We start from the raw sequence: 9,547 nt of genomic DNA on the forward strand, positions 1-9,547 counted from the left end.
CTGGTTCCCGGGGCGCTCGACGCGGCAGTCCGCGCAAGCCAGGTGCCCTCCCTTGCACTACACAAATCAATCGAACAACACATCAATCAAGAAACCTGCACCTTGCTCGATCAGCCGAACGGACGAGGTGTATTCGAACATCATACACTGGAGGCATCAAGGGGCGGAGGCACAAGGGGCTGTGGAGCAAGGTGAGGTCCATCGAGACCATAGAGAGCTCCATCGTCGGGTCCTGTTCCGTCTGCATGATCTCGCCCTCCTCGTGCACAACCATCTCTCGCTTTATTAGGGCCGAGGCATTACAAAGCTTTACTGTCACATATTCATACTACTTCAAGGTGCATTAAATCAACACATGCAAGTATCAAAAGGAGAGTCGCGGCATGCATGCGTGCATTGTAATTAATGAATCGGTAAACGCAAATTATTGAAATATATTGAGTGCAGTGCTTTGATGTGTCACATCAACTCATACAAGACCGAGAAGTTTGATTACTACAACGCCCTCTCGCCTTAACCGCACCTGCCTTTGGCTGCATGACAGGTGGGCCACCGACCTGTTGGGCCCACCTGTCATAGACGCAAAGGCAGGAGCAGTAAGTCAATCAAGCTACGTCCCTCCCTCGCCCATGAGCGTGGTGGCTGGCAGGACTAGGAGAAGCTTTCGTTCGCTACACGCTCTCCCTCCTGCACGCGGTGTCAGATGGCCAGAAGCATACTGTAGTACTCCTCCATTGCAGTAGTACTCTGTCATTTCGCTACTTTGTTCCCTATTTCCTGACGGATTTGGCGGAGCGGAGCCTGGCCGAGGCAGACGGGGACGCGCCCGGCAAGGAGCCGTGCTGCCTCTCGCGGCAGCCGCCGACCGAATCTGCCATCCCTCTGCAAGGAGTCCGCGCTGGCCGAGACCGACGGGGACGGGCCGTGCAAGGAGCCGCGACTGCTTACTGGCGGGCGAACGGGCCGCAGGGAGACGAGGGGGTATGCTGTGGGGAGAGTGAGAGAAAAGGTGTTTTTTAAGTGGTCCAAGAAGAACTAACCCAAATAACACCTCTTGGGTGGTTAGATTTTTTGATGGGTTAGATGCATCTAACCCAAACTAACCCTCCCGTTTGGATATTTTTAGTTAGTTGAGTCCAAACTAACCCAAATAACTCTAACTCTGAACCAATAGGCATTGTTCGACTTCCCGAAGAGGCGAAGAGCCAAGCGCAGCCCGGACGCTCGTGTGGCAGTTTCATGTGTAGAGTAGTCTAGGATAGCGTGTACCGTGCCTGTAAGCTTAAAATCGTTGGGGTCGGCTCCATGCTTTATTTTTTGATTAAAATAATCTTCTGGCCCTACCTGTCATCCTGGTGATTCTAGTTTGCACGCTCATCTGGTCAAGACAGGAATATATATTTTAATTTGTGGTGGGGTAAATGTTAGAGGTTGCAGCAAATGGAGTATTGTACACTGCGGGTCTTTCAGCCAAGTTTAGAGGCAACCATGTGGGGCCAGTGCTATGATGTGTCGCGTCAACTCGTACAACGAGGAGAAGCTTGATTTTACTGTACACGCCTTCTCCCTCGCCCATGCGCGCGGTGGCTCGCAGACGAGGACAGGTTTTTGCTTATAGTACTACAACAAGCTATCCCTCCCGCTCGCGGTGGACGGACATGCAGCAGTGGATTCGATACTGTAGAAGCAGTAGTAGTAACATCATTGTTCGTCTTCTCGAAGAGGCGAAGAGCCAAGTGCAACCCGAACGTGGCAGTTGCGAACCTTGGAGCACGCATATAGCCAGGCTCTTGCATGAGACAAAATTGCTATGTGAGCCCACTATTGTAGTACTTGCTAGTATAGCCCTGTAAACCAGAAAGGAGTATTTGCCTTTCTAGAGATTTCAACAAGTGACTAGACTACACCGAGACGGAGTACATATGGAGCAAAATGAGTGAATCTACACCGTAAATAAATACGTAGTTCTCTCGTTTTCCTCTCGGCCTTGGTCGCGGTGCACAATATTGAGTATACTAGTACTATCATCTTGAAATTTACGAAGTCACCATAGGCACCTCGTCGTCGACGGGAACGTCTCCTGACACGCGATAGACGCGAGCGGCAGTCGCCTCCATAGGTGCTTGAATGCCAAGGAGGGAGAGGGTAGCGGTTCCCGAGACGTTGAACGGTCAATGATGCATCCTCAAATTACATGCAGAGGGAATTAATTGGAGAAGCAGAATAGAGCCAGCACGATGTGAATGCAACAGAGTTTGGATTCTCATATAAAGGCGCCCCACCACTCCAATCCATCTACTCCCTTAGTCTCTGCGCAACACTGCTCACTCCAATCCAAGACCAAGTGACCAGAAGCCAGAAGCACCTATGGAGGCGATGGACGCGAGCGGCAGTCGGCTGTGCCAAATCATCCAAGGCGCCGGCCTGCGGCCCCGCACCGCGCAGCGTTTCCAGACGGTGCTGGCGACCGCCGGCGTCGTAGCCCTCGCCGACGCCGGCTTCGCCTCTCGCATGGACGACATGATGGTCAACTCCATCCGCAAGTTCGCCGCCGTCAAGAAGCGCGCGGACGACCTTGCCGTACTGCTCCAGCCCGCGCGCCCAGGCTCCTCATTGCCTGCCACCCTCATCGGCCTCCATGGTGACGAACTCTTTCAAGCCCTGGTGGCCCTGCAGGTGCCCGAGGTCGCAATGAAGAATGTGCACCTCGAGGCCGCGCTCGTCGCGCAGCGCCTCGCCATGGGAGAAGAGCTAGCTGTAGCACAGACGCTGTTGTCAGATGGGACTCGCATTGATAGAATAGGAGTACTGAGCACTCGTACCTCTTTTTTTTAGGGAAAAGCAGTCGTATGTCTAGTACTACCACTAGTTGGGTGCGTGCGACCTATACCTGTCATCACTTTAGGTCTCCTTTTCGAACCGCAGCTACGCTTCACCGTACATATTTTTTTAGTGCGGGCAGGGGAGATTTTTCTAGTTCTCTTTTAGTGGGCCCGAGGAGAACTAACCCAATTAGAACCTCTCCACCGGGCTAGTTTTTTTAGATGGGTTAGAGCAAACTAGCTCAAACTAACCCCTCCTGTTTGGATAATTTGAGGCTATTTCAACCCAAACTAGCTCTAACTCAGGGATCCAAACAAAGAGGAATAGTACTGTACATGCTACAGTCTGGACCGTGGCACATTGTTTTTTATGGCCATATCAGCACATTGTTTTCTACTACTGATTCACTAGGCTGCCATGGTTCGCACTCCTCCGATGTGAGTAGTAGTACTACTACTCCCTCCGTTCCTAAATATAAGTCTTTTTAGACATTTCAAATTGACTACAACATACTCATTTTGCTCCGTATGTAGTCACTTGTTGGAATCTCTAGAAAGACTTATACCGCATGATTCTTTGCTCCTTCTTACTACTACGTACTACTTCGCCGACATGTGGGACAGCCAGCAGCATCCGGCTCGATGTAATATGTGCCATGCACCAGATTAGAGTGTGGAACGGAAGGGGGGCATCACCCCGGTCGTACCACTAGTAATTCATGACTATAGTGAGTAGTCATATCACAAGTCTTTCCAGCAGTAACGCGCCGTCAAATCGCACAGCCCAACCTTTCCAGCAGTAAGTAAGTTGAATCCGCTACTCCCTCACCCTCCTCGCCTCTCTGTCAAACCGCCTACGCGAAAACTGCCACGCGTACTGCCCGGGAAAAGCCCCGCCCTCAACTTTTAACTACGCGAAAATAGTTCGAGCTTGTTCGTTCTATATAAATACTAGTACTGTATGTTTATTCACCCGTGGGGTTGTTCAATGAATGGAGGGCCGGGGAGCACAAGTGAACAATACTACTACTATAGTTGTAGTAAGTAGGAGTCGTACAGTTACTCACCTTAAATAGAGAGTTTCTTTTCTTTAATGCCACGTACACAAATTGAAACGCTTGTTGTGGAGAGAAAAAGATAATCACTCCACTATATATGTACGCAGGGGCCTGAGCGCTTGCTTTACTAGGGTTGCTCTCTTCATTCTCTCATCCTCTCAGATATAAACAAGACAGCGGTAGCGACATTTTCTCTCTGCTCACCGCTGGTCACAGATCCGGCCGGATCCCTTCGGCTGGTGTGTGTAGAGGACTAGGTGCATCGTTCACGCGGTCATCGCCGGCGAGGGAGGAAACCCACAGCTGCCGGAGGGGCCCGATCCTCTGCCCGTGCCGTTCTCTCCGACACAGCGCCGGCTCGGGAGGTCCTCCGACCCTTCTTCCTCCCTGCCGTATTGTCCGCAGATCCGACCTGCCGCCGCCGACATCCCGACGACCCTCAGGTATAAGTTCTTCGAAAGCGGCCTTGCTCTACTGCCCCAGCTCCCCACGTGTCTGCATGTGCATCTTTTTCTACTCCCATCAGCTCTTCGAAAGCCACCTAAATTTTTAGTATTATTAGAGGTAAAGCTACTTCATGCATTCGAATCTAGGACTTTGTTCAAACAACGAAGAAAGGGGGAAAGTTGTAGCATGAATCTAGGACTTGATTCAAAGAGGAAATAATATGGTGAAAGTAGTAGAGACCGGATACCCAACCGGTCTCTTGGTTGAAAAGGGAAATAATGGGAAAACGCAGTACAAACTGGATAAGGAACAGATCTATTATTGGTTGAAAAAAGGATAGAAAGTGGCGGCTGGTGGACAAGTCAACAGAGTATGTCCAGGATTAGATTTGTTGCCCTCACATAGTAAAAGGTCTCCAGGATTAGAATTGCTGCCCTCACATAGTAAAAGGTCTCAGGATTAGATTTGCTGCCCTCACATAGTAAAAGGTCTCCAGGATTAGATTTGCTGCCCTCACATAGTAAAAGGTCTCCAGGATTAGATTTGCTGCCCTCACATAGTAAAAGGTCTCCAGGATTAGGTTTGCTGCCCTCACATAGTAAAAGGTCTCCAGGATTAGATTTGCTGCCCTCACATAGCATGAACAAACTCGGCATCACCACTTTATGCCTCCTTGTAGGTACATTGTGCTGATGCGTCCACTGTCGCATGTCCTTATACCAACCTTTTGCTGTTGTTAATGTAAGGGCGCATGTAAAATGAAGCGATCACACTGTTACCTTAAGGACATGTCTAACCAGTGTTATTGTTAATCTAATGCCTCCAGTGATAAGATGCAATTAAACTGTGTTACAAATGGTACCCCTGCTGTTTTCCCCAGTATGATAAGTAAGTTGCTCCTTTACGCTGCTGAGTGTCCTGGTGTCCCCACGGTCCCATGCCCTTAAACCAACTCTTTAGCTGCTGTTGATTTACTGTATCTGGTAAACAAGCAATGCCACCATTAAAGTAATCCCATATTTGACGAATGTCATTGTTGTCGTAATGCTTCTGGTAACATGAAGCATTGCTGACGTTTTAAATTTTCTACTGTCCTTGCGTGATTGCCATGAACATAATTAAGATGCTTCTTTTCATTTCGTGTATGTTTCGTATATTCTTATTGACTAGCAACTGTTTACTTTCTATCTTTTTGTGCAGATAGGGATATCCATTTCACCTTGTTGCTATTGTGACCTTTTGGTGAACTGCACAAAACACTTTTTTTGGAATGAGTGTCTTGTGCAGTTCAACTAAAATGTCACGTGGGCAACATCTCTCAATTTTGGTGGAACTGCACAAAATGGTGATTGGAGTTTCTAAAATCTCCGTCAAGTTCTGCTGGTAATCTCGTGCAACATTTTATTAGCCTTTGCAAGATGAGTTGTCACTGTCACCACAATGGCACTTTATTTTAGTGGAACTGCACAAAAGGATAAGAAAATTATAGTTGCACCTTACATGAGCCGGACAGCCAACCTTAATGTTCCTCAATTTTAGTGCAACTACTAAAGAAGAACCTGCCAGCTCACGAGAGCAAGTACTTCTTGCTAGCTGAATGATGCAATCTTTGCTTCATTTCAGGTGAACTGCAGAAAAAGGCGCATGAATTGAATCATGGAACTCCAGGCTGGCCTCATCCGAGTGGAGCTGCAGGTTGAGTTCAAGGAGTGCCATTATTATAGTAAGCATGCTCTTCTTGTTTGTGCTGTGCAAACAGGAATACTCAACTACAGATGTTGTGACGGTCAAGAGCATTCGCCAAGTTCTTCGATTGTATGACATGGCTAGCCAAGATGGATTTAATCCCGATATTCACTTTATCAAAAGGCTCTAATGGGTTGGTTCTGAATCTTGCAAGCTGGGAATCAATGAGATGTGTAGGCATCTTTGTTGTACTTATTATTTGAATCTTATTTGTTGGTTATGAATCTTGCAAGCTGGGAATCAATGAGATGTGTAGGCATCTTTGTTGTACATATTATTTGGATCTTATTTGTTGGTTCTGAATCTTGCAAGCTGGGAATCAATGAGATGTGTAGGCATCTTTGTTGTACTTATTATTTGGATCTTATTTGTTGGTTCTGAATCTTGCAAGCTGGGAAACACGGCATGATGATGCAGAGGACAACAACCATAACAAACAGTTCAAACTTGGTAGTATTATCTGTGTGAAAGTGCGACAAATGTGCTGATCGTGTGCGTCCTGAGAATAATAATTCTAATTGTTGTGCATGTTGATCCTGTGGCACTGATAGAACGAGCCAATGCATTGCTTGTTTTAAGTATAAATTTCTATTAAAGCTAATTAAATTTAAGTAAAGTGACCACTAACTCCTGTTATTACAGTACCAATACAGACCCGCTCGTGAACCGACGTGTGGCCGGAGTAGGTTTCTTAATGGAGGCGTTTGAATGCGCCGAGGGTGCATCTTCTGCCGGGCGTGCAGCGGACGAGGGAGGGGTAGTAACTGTTGTCGCCTGTACACACTCAGTTTACTGTTGAATCCAGTTCCCCAAGAGCTGAAAAACGAACTGCTGCCGCCGCCTACCCACTCGTTCACTTGAAGAGACTCCAATGGCGATCCGAGGGGTGAGCCTGCTGGATATGGACTTCAGCAAGGAGTTCCCCTTTGAGTTCGCCGTTCAGTCCTATGGCTGCACCAAGTTGAATGTGATGTACACCAACGATCCGGACTCGGTGAAGCTCTGCCTCGCCGAGTTCAAGCAGTACCTACAGGACGAGAAAGCACAAGGTTGCAGGACTAGACCTTGTGCCCATCCATTCGTCTCCTGACAGGGACCAGCGGATCGCCGTCGCCCAGGTATGTGTGCGGGACGAGGTTCTCATCTACCACTTCTGTAGGGCCATCAGAGGTTCTGGAGCATTCGCCCGTTTCATCGGCAGCGCCGACTGCACCTTCGCTACGGTGGAGAGAAGGAAGAACGCGATGATTCGGCCATCTGGTGCAACAAGCTTGTCGACATCCAGAAGCAATACAAGATCATCAGCAACGGGCAGGAGAAGGACTCCGTGGTTGACCTCGCCGAGACCATCATCGACCCCTGATACGCCAACATGAAAGAAGACAACGATACCAAGGACCTGAACACGTGGGAGGTACCTCTGAATCTAGCCTACATAACCTACGCGGCCAAGGACGCATACGCATGCTACGACATGTACAGGCAGATCTTGGACATGAGGGCGTGTCTGCTTCCCGTAACCGACGAGTACACGGACAGCCGCAGCGTCATGATCAAGCGTGCCAGGAAGGTCTAGATGTTGTACTTTATCTGTTTATAAGCACCTTTATCATCTGAGTGTTTCATGCATTAGCCTATGTGTCGTAATTATCTGTTTTGTCCGAAATATTTCTTTTAAGAACCCATTAACCTGTTTGCTTTTTTAGTGGCTATTTGCTTATGTATGTAACTAGTTCACTTGTCCGTTAAAAAAACTAGTTCACTCGGCTGCCGTGCTTTGAATCTCCTTCCTCCCAACATATTCCCCTCCTCAGGTGGACCCAGCAGGTCTCGTACACAGACATATGGGACCAACCACCTATCCATTTGTATTTCTTTATTTTGTTCAATCTTTCGTCCTCTTCCTATACAGCGGCTGGCCATCATAGCCTATGGCGTTGGCCAGGCCATCCCTCTACTACCACACATTGTCCGGCGGCGGCAGCTCCACCGGCCCACCCTGCACCCGAACAAGTCAACCCTCGTACTCCCCTCCGCCTGCGTCTTCCCCCGCTCCGGTTCGTTCGGTCCGAGGTCTCGACGTCGTCCTCCGCCTTGGTGCTCTAGCCGCGGCGCCGCCGTCTGTCGTTCCAACATGGTCAGCAAAACAAGAGGAATCGGGAGACAACTGTTCGTCGAGAGGCTGACAGTCCCGGGCCCACCAGGTCCATGGCCTAGGTTTTGTTGTTTAACATGGGCAGCCCACGACATGTTTCAACATTTTTTGGATCCAGCAGGTATCAAGCGGCCTCTGGGCCTCCCAACCTAGCTTGTCTATAACATCAGCAGCCCAAGTTATGTTTGTTTTTTCAAGACGACGCACAGCTCAGTTCTATTTTTCTATAAGAATGCAAAACTGAACCTATGTTTTCTATAAGAATGCAAAACTGAACCTATATTTATATCTTATTTTATTACATATATATATATATATTAGAAACAACATAAGTTTCCGTTAAACCTGTCGTTCGTCCAACCATTTTATAGACCTTCCCACTTCCTTTATTTTTTGTTTTCATTAATCCTATATCTGAATTTTCTCCCACTTTCTTTTTCGATATAAACTGAGTTTTCTCCCAGTACTTTTCCCTAGAACCAACTCAACTGTCCCACGTCTAGCCTAAAAAATAATAATACCCCACGTACTATTAACTCATCAAATTAAAATGATATTTTATTTCGTAAGTTGAAAGTTCTTACAAAATAATAATAATAATTGTTTATATATAACTTGGCAAGTTAACTCCTAGTGATTGCGTACATAAGCTTGCAAAGATTTTACTGACCAATGCAGTAATAGACGTGCAATCATGTGTTTATGTTTTTATAACATTTCTCCGTCTAGCCCAACATGATATTTTCACCCAGCCCAGCAAGTCCGCGGATTTCGAGAAAAATGCAAATGGGCTTTAAATTCTATCATATATATAAATGGGCTGCATAGATACTACATCATTGTTTCACCCAGGCCACCAAATGGACTAAAAACAAATGGACTGGCTGACATGTGGGCCAGTAGGTCGAAGCCTAAGAAGGCGTTGGATTTACATCCAACGGCCGACATTCTTCTTCAATCTCTCGTCTTCTTCCCCCAGCGCTACCGGGACCACCTGCTCCATCCTCCGGTGTCCAACGGCGTTGTTTTGCGCGCCTCAGCGAAACGCTACCCCGCCGACGGCCAGGCCATCCCTCCACTCTGCACCTCCTGTTATTCTCTGCCGAGTGTAGGCCCACCCCGCACCCGAACCAGTCAAGTTTCCCACTCCTCTCCGTCTGCGACTCCACTGCCGCGTCTTCCCCATCTCCGGGTCGTTCCAGTCTGGGGCCTCGCCGTCGTCCACCGCCTCGGTGCGCTCGACGCGGCGTGGTCAACATACGAGAGTCATCGGAAGAGGACTGTACGTGGAGAGCCTGACGGCTGGGACACACGAGGTC

Source organism: Triticum aestivum, chromosome 2D (genome assembly GCF_018294505.1).
Source record: "Triticum aestivum cultivar Chinese Spring chromosome 2D, IWGSC CS RefSeq v2.1, whole genome shotgun sequence".
Lineage (NCBI taxonomy): Eukaryota > Viridiplantae > Streptophyta > Magnoliopsida > Poales > Poaceae > Triticum > Triticum aestivum.